This window comes from Pristiophorus japonicus, chromosome 21, assembly GCF_044704955.1.
Source record: "Pristiophorus japonicus isolate sPriJap1 chromosome 21, sPriJap1.hap1, whole genome shotgun sequence".
NCBI lineage: Eukaryota > Metazoa > Chordata > Chondrichthyes > Pristiophoridae > Pristiophorus > Pristiophorus japonicus.
In genome coordinates, this window is record NC_091997.1 from 39323677 (window position 1) to 39339252 (window position 15576).

Sequence of the window (15576 nt, forward strand, 5' to 3'; positions counted from 1 at the left end):
TGGGCAGAGGAAACGTTACAAGGACACCCTCAAAGTCTCCCTGATAAAGTGCGACATCCCCACTGACACCTGGGAGTCCTTGGCCATAGACCGCACTAAATGGAGGAAGTGCATTCGGGAGGGTACTGAGCTCCTCGAGTATCGTCGTCGAGAGCGTGCAGAAATCAAGCGCAGGCAGCGGAAGGAGCGTGCGGCAAACCAGGCTCCCTGCCCACCCTTTCCCTCAATGACTGTCTGTCCCACCTGTGACAGAGACTGTGATTCTCGTATTGGACTGTACAGTCACCACAAACTCAAACTCATTCCGAGGGACTGCCTATGATGATGATGGCCAGCACCTGTTGGAGGCCCAAGGGTCACCTACACGCCTCATGCAAGCGAGTATAAAAGGTTGTGTGCCGTGCTGCTTTGGAACTATTAAAGAGACTAAGGTCACATCAGTTTAAGCTTACACTACTCAGTCTTGTGGAGTAATTCTAAACATAACCAGTAGATTGATTCAGGAATAATGAGCAGAACCCGATAGTGGGTGGAGAGCCAAACATGGAAGTGGTCAGAGAAGCTTTATCTGCGATTGACACATGGGAGTTGCGAGGCCATGAGAGATGGCAAAGTGGATTAAATTCTTGGTGTTATCACTGTTGTAATGTTGAAACATCTGTGAACTCTTGTGGAAGCAAATCATCCTCGCTCGAGGGACCGCCTATGAAGACACAGCAGCCAATTAGCACACAATGATTACATTTCAAGCAGGAACCCAACACACCTCCAACACACCCTGTTCTGCTTTTAACATCGGGGGCAGTCGGGGATGTTGGATAGTCATTGAAACCTATAAAGGAGGCTGTGTGACACTTGGTGGGTGAAAAGAGACCAGAACGGCCGGATCCTTCAGGTAAGCGCCTTTACAGCAGTGCTTCTCAAACGGGGGTCCGCGGAGATGTTCAATGGGTCCTGGAAACATTGTCCAATTATTGGTTGGAAACAATCTCTGAAAAATTGGAGCAGTGAGGATCGGGGAGAAGCGGGAGCAGAGTGTTCACGTTCGGCGTCCTTCCAATCTCGGGTCCCAACCGGCGGGCGATGTGTGAGTGACGGTAAGAAACAGGATGGTTCCCCGGGTTACAGGGGTCGTGCTCTGTTACTGAGTGAACTCCGCTCCATTCAGGGCACGGCTCTGACCGCCCGACAGTGCAGCTCTGATAACACAGGGAGGGACTTTAAAGTGTAACAGTAACGGTGTGTAAGTCAGCAGAGAGCGGGACCGAGCTGTGCAGGGTGGGGATTGGAGCCGCCTGTCCGTTTCATGTTCACTCACCAGCCCGATTTTACCGCCTGTCATCCTGCTCCAGGCTCCACAATCGTTTACCCTCAGTGCCATAGTTTCGGATCAATTTATGGCCTCGAGTTGCCAACTGAGCCGTCAGTGGGAAGCACTTTGGGAGCAGCCAGTGAAAGTGCTGTGGGCTGGCTGCATGTCCCTGTGTTCCCACAGTGTCGCTCACTGCACAACACAAACACACCGCCCAGAGTTTAGCTTTGTGCGATAAAGTGCAGTGGCTGATGGCGAATCGGCAGCCCGCTTTACATCTGTTCCGATTATCAATGAAAATCCCAATATTGTCCCAAAGGAAGCCGAACCGGGCGATCCCACATTCCCAGCAGGGACAGCACTGGAAGAGCGCCTGGGGATGGGAGCACCCTTCACGGGAACTCTCCAAACTTTGAACAGGGCTCCCGGCTGGGACTGTGTGTCACTCAACTTACCCCATCACATTCCCTGCTTGTGATCGGATGGCGCTGAGCTCTTTGAGTGCTTTCTCTGCTGCAATCCCTTTTGAAGAGTTCAGAAGTTAAAACTGAAGACACCGTCACAGGTTTTTCTTGATATATCGGTCTCCAGATCAACTGATCTGACCTCAAATAGTGCATTTTCACCATCAATATATCCACTTAAAAAAATTCAAAAGGTAAAATTTTGATAAATACAAAAGCAGATGCTGGAAATCTGACATAAAAAGGGAACATGCTGGAAATAACTCCGCAGGTCAGGCAGCATCTGCAGACAGAGTGAGCGTTTCAGGTCCATAACCTTTCATCAGAACTTTTGATCAACTTTAACTCACTTGTGTTGTTTTCTGGCTCTGTCATTATGTTTGAAGTGGAGGTAAAAACCACCCATGATCTGCAGATGATACAGAAATTGGCTGTGTGTTTAATAATGAAGAAGAAAGCTGTTGACTGCAGGAAGATATCAATGAACTGGTCAGGTGGGCAGAACAATGGCAAATGGAATTCAATCCAGAGAAGTGTGAGATAATGCAGTTGGGGAGGGCTAACAAGGCAAGGGAATACACACTATGTTATGTTTAGATTAACGCCACAAGACTGTATATCTTAAGCTCAAACTGTTGTGACCTCGGTCTCTTTATTGTAACTCCAGAGTGAGGAGGCAGCATGGTAGACTGCCTTTTCTACCTGCTTGCCCGGGGTGTACAGGTGACATAGAAACATAGAAACATAGAAAATAGGTGCAGGAGTAGGCCATTCGGCCCTTCCAGCCTGCACCGCCATTCAATGAGTTCATGGCTGAACATGCAACTTCAGTACCCCATTCCTGCTTTCTCACCATACCCCTTGATTCCCCTAGTAGTAAGGACCTCATCTAACTCCTTTTTGAATATATTTAGTGAATTGGCCTCAACAACTTTCTGTAGTCGAGAATTCCACAGGTTCACCACTCTCTGGGTGAACAATTCCTCCTCATCTCGGTCCTAAATGGCTTCCCCCTTATCCTTAGACTGTGTCCCCTGGTTCTGGACTTCCCCAACATTGGGAACATTCTTCCTGCATCTAACCTGTCTAACCGCGTCAGAATTTTAAACGTTTCTATGAGGTCCCCTCTCATTCTTCTGAACTCCAGTGAATACAAGCCCAGTTGATCCAGTCTTTCTTGATAGGTCAGTCCCGCCATCCCGGGAATCAGTCTGGTGAACCTTCGCTGCACTCCCTCAATAGCAAGAATGTCCTTCCTCAGGTTAGGAGACCAAAACTGTACACAATACTCCAGGTGTGGCCTCACCAAGGCCCTGTACAATTGTAGCAACACCTCCCTGACCCTTGGGTCTCCCATGGGTGCATCCCCTGCTGGCAAGTCTTACACATTGGTAATGTTTACATACATAACATTATTCCCCCCCCCCACCCAAAGTCTTATGCACAAGTTGTTTACAAGTTGATGTGATCTGGGGCTCTGTGTTCGCAGGTTGATTGCCTGAGTAGAAGTCCTGGCCTGGGTGAGTCGGTTGGATCTTGCTGCGCTGTGATGTGGCTGGTCTGATCGCACTGTCGGGCATGGTGGGTTCATCCTCGTGGTTGACCACGAGGTCGATTGCTGGTTGGGTGTGTGTAGGTGGCTCAATGATGATAATGTCCTCTTCAAACTGTTCCTGATTGTCAGTGAACCACAGTTTGGTCTGATCCAAGTGCTTTCTGCACATTTGTCCATTCAAAAGTTTGACAACAAATACTCTATTCCCCTTCTTGGCTAACACAGTGCCAGCAACCCATTTGGGACCATGACCATAATTAAGAACAAACACAGGGTCATAAACCTCAATGTCACGTGATACAGCCGCGCATTCGTGGTACATGTTATGCCAGTGACACCGGGTTTCTACGTGATCATTGAGATCCGGGTGGACTAAGAAGAGTCTGGTTTTGAGTGCTCTCTTCATTAGCAATTCTGCAGGGGGAACCCCAGTAAGCGAGTGGCGTCACGTGCGGTAGCTGAGCAGAATCCGAGATAACTGTGTCTGCAGGGAACCGTCTGTCACGCATTTCAAGCTCTGCTTGATGGTTTGGACTGCCTGTTCTGCTTGACCATTGGATGCGGGCTTAAACAGAACAGACCTGACATGCTTGATGCCATTGCGGGTCATGAACTCGTTGAATTCCGAGCTGATGAAACATGGTCCATTGTCACTAACAACAACGTCGGCCAAATCATGGGTGGTGAGCATTGCCCGGAGGCTTTCAATGGTGGCAGTGGATGTACATGACGACATTATTATACATTCAATCCATTTACAATAAGCGTCCACTGCTACTAGGAACATCTTTCCTAGAAAGGGACCAGCAAAGTCTACATGGACCCTTGACCACGGTTTGGAGGGCCATGACGACAGACTCAGTGGAGCATTCCTTGGTGCATTGCTCAACCATGAGCAAGTGTTGCATTGATGTATGCATGACTCCAATTCCGAGTCAATGCCGGGCCACCAAACGTGCGACCTGCCGATAACCTTCATCATGACTATGCCTGGGTGGGTACTGTGAAGGTCGTGTATAAATGTTTCCCTGTCTTTATTGAGCAAAATTACATGATTCCCCCATAGGGGGCAGTCCGAATGGATGGACATTTCGTCCTTGCGTTGGTGGAATGGCTTCATTTCATCTTGCATTTCCTCTGGGGCCACCAACCAGCTCCCATTGAGGATGCAGCTTTTTACTAGTGATAGCACTGGATCCTGGCTAGTCCAGGTCCTGATCTGGCAAGTCATGACGGGTGACCCCTTGCTCTCAAAAGCATCCATTACAAGGAGCAAGTCTGCAGGTTGCGCCATTTGCACCCCGGTGGTGGGCAATGGTAGTCGACAGAGGGCATCCTCACAGTTCTCAGTGCCAGTTCTGTGATGGATTATATAATCATACGCAGATAACGTTAGTGCCCATCTTTGCATGCGGGACAAAGCATTGGTGTTAATACCTTTGCTTTCTGAGAACAACGAAATGAGCGGCTTGTGGTTGGTTTCGAGCTCGAACCGGAGTCCAAATAGGTATTGGTGCATTTTCTTAACCTCGTTTACGCATGCTAATGCTTCTTTTTCAACCATACTGTAGGCTCTTTCAGTCTTAGATAAGCTTCTGGATGCATATGCAACCGGTTACAGTTTGCGTGACCCATTAGCTTGCTATAACACACAACCGACCCCATACGAAGATACATCACAGGCTAATACTAAATGTTTACACGATCATACAATACAAGTAACTTGTTAGAACATAGCAGGTTTATGGCCTTGTTAAAGGCTGTCTCTTGAGCTTTACCCCAAACCCAGTCATCACCCTTGCATAGTAATACATGCAATGGTTCCAGCAAAATGCTCAACCCCAGTAAAAAGTTCGCAAAATAGTTGAGGAGTCCCAGGAATGAACGCAGCTCCATCACATTCTGTGGTCTGGGTGCATTCTTGATGGCCTCCGTCTTAGAGTCCGTGGGTCTGATACCATCTGCCGCAATTTTTCTCCCCAAAAATTCGACCTCTGACGCCAGGAAAACACACTTGGAGCGTTTCAGCCTGAGTCGCACTCTGTCTAGTCGCTTTAGAATCTCTTCCAGTTTGTACAAGTGTTCGGTGGTGTCACTGTTGTGTATCTGTAAAGCATGCACTCCCATGTTTGCCACCATGGAGTGCATCCCCTGAAGTCCCAAGGGATCCCAGCATTCCTTGCGAGCACAGTATATAAGCCGGCACCGAAGGCCTGTTACTCACTTTGGAGTGTCTTAATAAAGACTGAAGTCACCGTTACTTTAACCTCCCTGTGTGCAGTCTCATCTGTGTTAGGAACACTGGCGACGAGTATACGAATCCAACGCAAAGATGCAGAAAACTGTGGGCATGCTGGAGAAGTTCTCGGAGGGTGAGGACCGGGAAGCCTATGACGAACGGCTAGACCAGTACTTTGTAGCCAATGAGCTGGATGGAGAAGGAAGCGCTGCAAAAAGGAGAGCGGTTCTCCTCACGGTCTGCGGGGCACCGACCTACTGCCTCATGAAGAATCTTCTGGCTCCGGTGAAACCCACAGATAATTCGTATGAGGAGCTGTGTATACTGGTTCGGGAGCATCTTAACCCGAGGGAGAGCGTGCTGATGGCGAGGTATCGCTTCAAAACGTACCAGCAATCTGAAGGTCAGGAAGTGGCGAGCTACTTTGCCGAGCTAAGGCGACTTGCAGGACAATGTGAGTTTGATAGCTACCTGGACCAAATACTCAGACTTTTTTATACTGGGCATTGGCCACGAGACCATCCTATGGAAACTTTTGACTAGAGAGACACCGACCCTCAGTAAGGCCATTTGCGATAGCACAGGCGTTTATGTCCTCCAGTGATAACACCAAACAAATCTCTCAGCACACAAACTGTGTTTGCGAGCAGAAATGTACAGGGCAGAAACGACGAGTCTGCAACTGCCAGCAGGCCTCAGGTGCCCCAGATGACTCAGAGTCTGCAACAAAGGATGAATGCAAGGCAATTCACACCTTGTTGGCGTTGTGGAGGCTTCCATTCAGTCTATTCATGCCGCTTCAAAGGGTATTGTTGCAAGAGCTGTGGAACAATGGGGCACCTCCAACGAGCTTGCAGATGAGCTGCCATCTCTGCAAACCTGATAACCACCACATGGCAGAGGAAGATCGGTCCATGGTGGATCAAAGCAATCTCGAGCCTCAGTGAGAGGAGGCAGATGCTGAAGTACACGGGGTGCACAAATTGTCGACGAAATGTCCACCTATAATGCTAAATGTAAAATTGAATGGCTTACCCGTAGCCATGGAACTGGACACTGGTGCTAGCCAATCCATTATGAGTAAAAAGATGTTTGAGAGACTGTGGTGCAACAAGGCATTCAGACCAGCCCTGAGCCCCATCCACACGAAACTGAGAATGTACACCAAAGAGCTTATCACTGTCCTGGGCAGCGCCATGGTCAAGGTCACCTACGAGGGCACGATGCACGAACTGCCACTCTGGATTGTCCTGGGCGATGGCCCCACACTGCTTGGAAGGAGCTGGCTTGGCAAAATCCGCTGGAACTGGGATGACATCCGAGCGCTATCACATGTCGATGAGGCCTCATATACCCAGGTTCTTAACAAATTTCCTTCCTTTTTTGAGCCAGGTATTGGAAACTTTTCCGGGGCGAAGGTGCGGATCCACTTGGTCCCAGAGGCACAACCCATTCACCACAAGGCGCGAGCGGTACCTCGCATGATGAGGGAGAGAGTGGAAATTGAGCTGCACAGGCTGCATCGCGAGGGCATCATCTCCCCAATGGAATTCAGCGAGTGGGCCAGCCTGATTGTTCCAGTACTCAAAAATGATGGCACAGTCAGGATTTGTGGCGATTATAAAGTAACTATTAATCGTTTCTCACTACAGGACCAATACCCGCTACCTAAGGCAGATGACCTATTTGCGACGCTGGCAGGAGGCAAGGCGTTACCAAGCTCGACCTGACTTCGGCCTACATGACGCAGGAGCTGGAGGAGTCTTCGAAGGACCTCACCTGCATCAACACGCACAAGGGACTATTCATCCAGAACAGATGCCTGTTTGGAATTCGGTCGGCTGCAGCGATCTTCCAGAGAAACATGGCGAACCAATTCAAGTCGGTACCATGCACAGTGGTTTTTCAGGACAACATATTGGTCACGGGTCGGGACAACATCGAGCACCTACAAAACCTGGAGGAGGTCTTCCAGTGACTGGATCGTGTAGGGCTGCGGCTGAAGTGGTCGAACTTGGCAACAGAAGTGGAGCTTTTGGGGAGAAAGATCGCGGTGGACAGCATTCGGCCCACAGACGCTAAGACAGAGGCTATCAGGAACGTGCCCAGGCCACAGAATGTCACGGAGCTGCGGTCGTTCCTGGGACTCCTCAACTATTTTGGCAACTTCCTACCGGGGTTAAGCACTCTCTTAGAGCTCCTTCATGTGTTATTGCGTAAAGGTAAGAACTGGGAAAAAACCAAGTGCTTTTGAGAAAGCCAGAAACATTTTATGCTCCAACAAGCTGCTTGTATTGTATAACCCGTGTAAAAGACTCATGCTAACATGTGATGCGTCGTCGTATGGAGTCGGGTGTGTATTACAGCAAGCTAAAGTTGCGGGGAAGTTGCAACCTATCGCCTATGCTTCCAGGAGCTTGTCTAAGGCCGAGAGGGCCTACAGCATGATTGAGAAAGAGGCATTAGCATGTGTGTTCGGGGTAAAGAAAATGCATCAGTACCTGTTTGGCCTCAAATTTGAGCTGGAAACCGATCACAAGCCCCTCATATCCCTGTTCGCTGAAAACAAGGGGATAAATACTAATGCCTCAGCCCGCATACAAAGGTGGGCACTCGTGCTATCAGTTTATAACTATAACATCCGTCATAGACCAGGCACTGAGAACTGTGCGGATGCTCTCAGTCGGCTATCATTGCCCACCACGGGGGTGGAAATGGCGCAGCCTGCAAACTTGTTGATGGTGGCGCAGCCCGCAGACTTGTTGATGGTCATGGAAGCATTTGAAAATGATAAATCATCTGTCACGGCCTGCCAGATTAGGACTTGGACCAGTCAAGATCCTCTGCTATCCCGAGTAAAAAACTGTGTACTGCATATGGGAGCTGGGCCAGCATCCCCATTGAAATGCAAGAGCTAGTCAAGCCATTCCAGCGGCGAAATGACGAGCTGTCCATTCAGGCAGACTGCCTGTTGTGGGGTAACCGCGTTGTGCTACCCAAAAAGGGCAGGGAGACGTTCATCTCGGATCTCCACAGCACACACCCGGGTATAGTAATGATGACAGCGATAGACAGATCCCACGTATGGTGGCCTGGTATCGACTCTGACTTAGAGTCCTGTGTGCGGCAATGCAGCGTGTGTTCTCAGTTGAACAACGTGCCCAGAGAGGCATCACTAAGTCTGTGGTCCTGGCCCTCCAGACCATGGTTGAGGATCCATGTCGACTATGCGGGCCCGTTTCTGGTGGTGGTGGATGCTTTTTCAAAATGGATTGAATGTGAAATAATGTCGGGAAGCACCACCACCGCCACCATTGAAAGCCTGAGGGCCATGTTTGCCACCCACGGTCTGCCTGACATACTGGTCAGTGACAATGGGCCATGTTTCACCAGTGTCAAATTTAAACAACATGACTGGCATGAGCTCCTTGGTGTAAGTGCGCAGCTTTGTATGAATCGGGCTTAGTTTTGGCCTTTGTGCCTTGTTGCCCCACAGTTTCTCAAAAGCCTTCTGGCTCATAATTGACTGACTCACCCCCGTGTCCAATTCCATGGAAACTGGAATGCCGCTTAATTTGACTTTCAACATTATCGGAGGGCTTTTGATGGAGGTGTGTACCCCATACACTTCCTCTTCAGCCTCGGGTTGAGTTACCTCTCTTACTCGTTCACCGTGATATACGCCGGATCGGTCATCTTCTGCCGACTCTGCCACGTGGTGAGTCGCAGCACATTTGCACATTCACTGGAGTTCCCCCTTGTTCCGCAGCCTTTGCACATGTAGTGCTTGAATTGACATTGATGGGCTCCATGATTATCCCTGCAGCGCCAACATGGTGTTAATGGATTCGCGTTCACGCCCCACGGCGGACTCTGAGTCATCCTAGGTCTGGCCTCTGCAGGCATGTAGGCCCTGCCATTTACAGTTCTGCCTGCTGAAGGCGTTATTTTATGCACAGTACTTGCCGGTGAGCTTCGATGTTGAGAAGATATCTGTTTAATCTTATCGTTCGTGGACATGAAAGCCTGGGCTATCGTGATGGTCTTGCTCAGATCTAGGGATTTGGCGAAGAATGAGCTCGTGGCCGATTTCAAGCACGATAAAGTCCCGCAACATTTCCCCCCGAAATCCAGCAAATGCACGTGGTCCCACAAGGCGTCTTAGGTTGGCGAGGTAGCTCACCGCGTTCTGGCCCTTGGAGCAGTGGTGCCTATAAAAGCAATACCTGGCCATTAAGATGCTCTCCTTCGGCTTGAGGTGTTCCAGAACCAGCGTACGTAAATCTGCATATGTCTTGTCCATTGGTTTCGTCGGTGCGAGCAGATTTTTGATGAGGCCATATATCGTGCACCCACAAACGGCCCTGCGCTTGACCGCGTTTCTGTCCGTATCCAGCTCGTTGGTGATCAAGCACTGGTCAAGACACTCGATGAAGGCTTCCCAATCATCACCCTCAACAAATCTCTCAAGAATACCAAAGGCAGCCACAACCGCGTGAAAGTTCGTAATATGTTCAGAATAACTCCACAAGACTGTATGCTGTAAGCTCAAACTGATGTGACCTTAGTCTGTTTAATCAAACTCCAGAGTGCCAAAGCAACATGGCATACAACCTTTTATACTTGCTTGCACGAGGTGTGCAGGTGACCTTTGGGTTTCCAGCAGGTGCGCCTCCTAGTGGCAAGTCTTACACTATAATAAAGTTTACATACATAACAGGCGCCCAGCGATTTTTCTGGCGGTGAAGGTCAGTTAAATGTTTCCCCAGTGCTGGGGCGCTGGCACCGACTACCAGCGGCAGAATATTTGGCGCAATACATTCTGGCGCTTGTGTACATTAAAAAGTAGTTTATGCGCCCTTTCTGGCCATAAGGCCACTTTCTCCAATAACATAGAAACATAGAAATATGGAAAATAGGTGCAGGAGTAGGCCATTCGGCCCTTCGAGCCTGCACCGCCATTCAATTAGTTCATGGCTGAACATTCAACTTCAGTACCCCATTCCTGCTTTCTCGCCATACCCCTTGATCCCCCTAATAGTAAGGACTACATCTAACTCCTTTTTGAATATATTTAGTGAATTGGCCTCAACAACTTTCTGTGGTAGAGAATTCCACAGGTTCACCACTCTCTGGGTGAAAAAGTTTCTCCTCATCTCGGTCCTAAATGGCTTACCCCTTATCCTTCGACTGTGACCCCTGGTTCTGGACTTCCCCAACATTGGGAACATTCTTCCTGCATCTAACCAGTCTAAACCCATCAGAATTTTAAACGTTTCTATGAGATCCCCTCTCATTCTTCTGAACTCCAGTGAATACAAGCCCAGTTGATCCAGTCTTTCTTGATATGTCAGTCCTGCCATCCCAGGAATCAGTCTGGTGAACCTTCGCTGCACTCCCTCAATAGCAAGAATGTCCTTCCTCAAGTTAGGAGACCAAAACTGTACACAATACTCCAAGTGTGGCCTCACCAAGGCCCTGTACAACTGTAGCAACACCTCCCTGCCCCTGTACTCAAATCCCCATGCCATTTGCTTTCTTAACCGCCTGCTACCTAATCTGTCACCATTCAGATAATAGTCTGTCTCTCTGTTTTTACCATCAGAGTGGATAACCTCACATTTATCCACATTATACTCCATCTGCCATGCATTTGCCCACTCACCTAACCTATCCAAGTCACTCTGCAGCCTCCTAGCATTCGCCTCGCAGCTCACACTGCCACCCAACTTAGTGTCATCCGCAAATTTGGAGATTCTACATTTAATCCCCTCGTCTAAATCATTAAAAAAATTTTTATTGAAACTGTGCACAGACACATACAACACCGTTGGAAAAAGCCTTACCTACACTTAACGAAATGGGTGCTGGCCCACTCCTATCCCAGCCAAAGGGCCTCCCTGGCTAATTTTTATCAACTGAATGCATTTTGAAAATAATTCCTTATCTGATCTCACTATGTGTTTAGAGTCTTGAACATCAATGGGTTGGAAAATTGGCTTTTGAAAGTGGATTGATCTGTTTCTGGTGGAGCATTCTATGTCCTAACAGTCCTCTGGGTTCTTTAGATGTCAGGTACTAGTTCCGTGACCAGTGGAGACATTTTTATTCCATTTAACTTATCAAAGCCCTTCTAAATTTGACTGTCTCTCCTACATCTCCTCTTAACCTTCCTTGTTCTAGTCAAAAGGCTGATGCCCATCTCTACATAGGATGGTGAGGTTATTTGTGCTCAGGAAAACAGATCAGTAAAATGAACAAGAGAGAGAGAGAATGAGGAAGAAGAGAGCAGATAAAATAAGAGAATTATGAGCTAGCATTTGAGCTTATCCAAAACTCTGCTGCTCATATCCGAACTCGCACCAAGTTCTATTCAGCCATTAGCTGACCTACTTGGATCTCGGTCCAGCAACGCTTCAATTTTAAAATTCTCATCCTTTTTTCAAATCCCTCCATGACCTCACCCCTCCCTATCACTGTAACCTTCTCCAGACATACAACCCTCTGTGATCTCTGTGCTCCAACTCTGGCCTACTGTGAATCCCTTATTTAATAAGAACATAAGAAATAAGAGCAGGAGTAGGCCATACGGCCCCTGCTCCACCATTCAATAAGATCATGGCTGATCTGATCATGGACTCAGCTCCACTTCCCTGCCCGCTCCCCATAACCCTGTATCCCCTTATCATTTAAGAAACTGTCTATTTCTGTCTTAACTTTATTCAATGTCCCAGCTTCCACAGCTCTCTGAGGCAGCGAATTCCATAGATTTACAACCCTCTGAGAGAAGAAATTTCTCCTCATCTCAGTTTTAAATGGGCGGCCCCTTATTCTAAGATCATGCCCTCTAGTTCTTGTCTCCCCCATCAGTGGAAACATCCTCTCTGCATCCACCTTGTCAAGCCCCCTCATAATCTTACACGTTTCGATAAGATCACCTCTCATTCTTCTGAATTCCAATGAGTAGAGGCCCAACCTACTCAACCTTTCATCATAAATCAACCCCCTCATCTCCGGAATCAACCTAATGAACCTTCTCTGAACTGCCTCTAAATTAAGGATATCCTTTAATCTGAAAGAAATTGCAGCTCATCCAGGAATGAATGTTGGACAAACAGCATGCCAGCACAGAGACAGTGGAGAGAGGTGTTGGCGAGATAGAGGTGGGTTTCATCAGTATACATGTGAAAGCTGACCCCGTGTTTGTGGAAGATGTCACCAAGGGGCAGCAGGTAGATGAAGAAGAGGGGGAAGCCATGGATGGATCCTTGGAGTTGAAGATGTAGGTATTGGAAGAAAAGCCGTTGCTGGAGATGTTCTAGCTACGATTGGATAGCTAAGAGCGGAATCAAACGAGGGCAGTCCAACTGAGATGGATATCAGAGGAGAGGCATTGGAGGAAAATGGTGTGGTCTACAAGGTCAAAGGTTGAGAAAGGGTAATACACAGTGACATTCACTGAAAATGTGGTTTGTGACTTTAGCTAGTGTTGTTTCGGTGCTGTGGGGTAAAGACCTAATTGAAATGGTGAGTGGCAGAATTTGTGAGGCAACGGCACATTCATGGACTTTGGAGATGAAAGGGAGGTTGGAGATGAGATGGTCGTTTGCAAGGAGAAGGTTTTGAGGGTGGCATTTATGAGGAGGGGGTGATGATGGCAGTTTTGAAAGGGAAGTGGATCATTAATATGTCAGCATGAAGACCAGGAAGGCTAGTTGGGTGGTTAGGAGTTAAGTGGGAATGGCGTAGAGTGAGCAGGAGGTAGGGCTCATAGAGGAGTGAGCATGGAGAGTGTTGTGTGTGGACACTGTGAGCTCAAAGTAAAGTGTGACCTTAGTCTTTTATTGCAGGCCTCCAGAGTGCCTCTCCAACCTGTGAAGGCTTCTTAAATACCTGTGCTCCCAAGGGATTATGGGATCCCTTGGGACTCTGGGGAATGAGCCCTCTGGTGGCTGTACAGAGTAAATACAAGTCCACATATATAACAACATTCCCCCCCAAAGTCAATAATGTAACTACTTACAATGTGAGTCGATCTGGGGCCCTTCTTGCCCTGGTTGATAATCTCGGTGTGAAAGCTGGTGTTGTTGAATCATTTGTTGGGCCCTCGCTGGGCCGCTGTGCAGCTGGCCTTGCTGGGATGCCTGGTGTGTTGGGCCCTGCAGGGCTGCTGTGGATGATGGGTTCTGCTTCGTGGTCAACGGTGGTGTCGGTTGCCACTGGTGTGTGTGTTGGGGGATCAAAAAAGGTAGGGTCCAAGATGGATTGCTCAGAGTAGTCCGTGAATCTGAGTTTGATTTGGTCCAAGTGTTTCCGGTGAATGAGTCCATTTGAAACACCCTGCTCCCCTCTTTGGCCACGACAGTGCCTGGAAGCCACTTGGGACCTTGTCCATAATTTAAAACAAATACAGGATCATTGACTTCAATCTCGCGTGACACATTTGCGCTATCATGGTATGCACTTTGTTGAAGCCGCCTGCTCTCTACCTGTTCATGTAGATCAGGGTGAACTAACGAGAGCCTTGTCTTAAGTGCTTTTTTCATGAGCAGTTCAGCAGGTGGGATCCCAGTGCGTGAGTGGGGTCTCGTGCGGTAGCTAAGCAGGACTCGGGATAGGCGAGTCTGAAGTGTGCCTTCAGTTACCCTCTTCAAGCCTTGCTTGATGGTTTGCACTGCTCTCTCTGCCTGACCATTGGACGCTGGTTTAAATGGGGCAGATGTGACATGTTTGATCCCGTTGCGGGTCATGAATTCTTTGAACTCAGCACTGGTAAAGCATGGCCCATTGTAGCTCACCAGGACATCGGGTAAACCGTGTGTGGCAAACACGGCCCGCAGGCTTTCAATGGTAGCAGCGGACATGCTAGCCGACATTAAATCACATTCAAACCACTTGGAGTATACGTCGACAACCACAAGGAACATTTTACCCAAGAATGGGCCTGCATAGTCGACGTGTACCCTAGACCACAGTTTGGAGCGCCAAGACCATAAACTTAGCGGCGCCTCCCTGGGTACAGTGATTAACTGCAAGCATTTATTACATCTGTGAACGCAGGACTCTAAGTCCGCATCGATAGCGGCCACCACACGTAGGATCTGGCTATCACTTTCATCATTACGATGCCTGGGTGGGTACTGCGGAGGTCATTGATGAAGGTGTCTCTGCCGTTTTTGGGGAGCACTACTCAATTGCCCCACAGAAGGCAGTCTGCCAGTATAGACATTTCATCTTTGCACCGCTGGAACGGCTTTATTTCTTTCTGCATTTCCACTGGGACACTGGACCAGCTCCCATGAAGCACACAGCTTTTGACTAGAGATAATAAGGGGTCTTGGCTTGTCCAGGTTTTGATCTGCGGGCAGTGACGGGTGATTGCTCACTCTCAGCTGCTTCCATAACCATGGCTAGATCTGCGGGCTGCACCATTTCCACCCCCGTGGTGGGCAATGGCAGCCTGCTGAGAGCATCGGTGCAGCTTTCTGTGCCTGGCCTGTGGCGGATGGCATAGTTGTATGCGGACAACCTGAGCGCCATCTCTGGATGCGGGCTGATGTGTTGGTATTCATCCCTTTACTCTCAGAAAACAGGAGTATAAGTGGCTTGTGGTCAGTTTCCAATTCGAATTTTAGCCCAAACAGGTATTGATGCATTTTCTTTACCCCATAGACACACGCTAACGCTTCCTTTTCAATCATGCTGTAGGCTTTCTCAGCCTTAGACAGACTCCTGGATGTATAAGGAATGGGTTGCAGTTTCCTGAAATCATTAGCTTGTTGCAATATACACCCAACGCCATATGACGACACATCACATGCTAGTACCAAACACTTACATGGATCATACAACACAAGCAATGGGTTTGACCATAACAATTTTCTCACTTTTACAAAGGCATTTTCTTGGCTTTTGCCCCAAACCCATTCGCCCCCTTTTCGTAGTAAGACATGTAATGGTTCTAGCAGGGTGCTGAGTCCCGGTAAGAAGTTACCAAAGTAGTTCA

The 15576-nt window shown here is 48.5% G+C and overlaps 1 protein-coding gene across 1 annotated transcript in view; it reads left to right on the forward strand.

The window, feature by feature from the left end:
- The first annotated feature begins 755 nt into the window (after positions 1-755).
- Positions 756-15576, forward strand: part of LOC139233654 (pejvakin-like) — a 37386-nt gene continuing 22565 nt past the window's right edge. Inside the window, exon 1 of the mRNA XM_070864063.1 lies at positions 756-895. The gene's annotated coding sequence lies outside the window, so the exon portion shown is untranslated. The remainder of the gene's footprint in view (positions 896-15576) is intronic.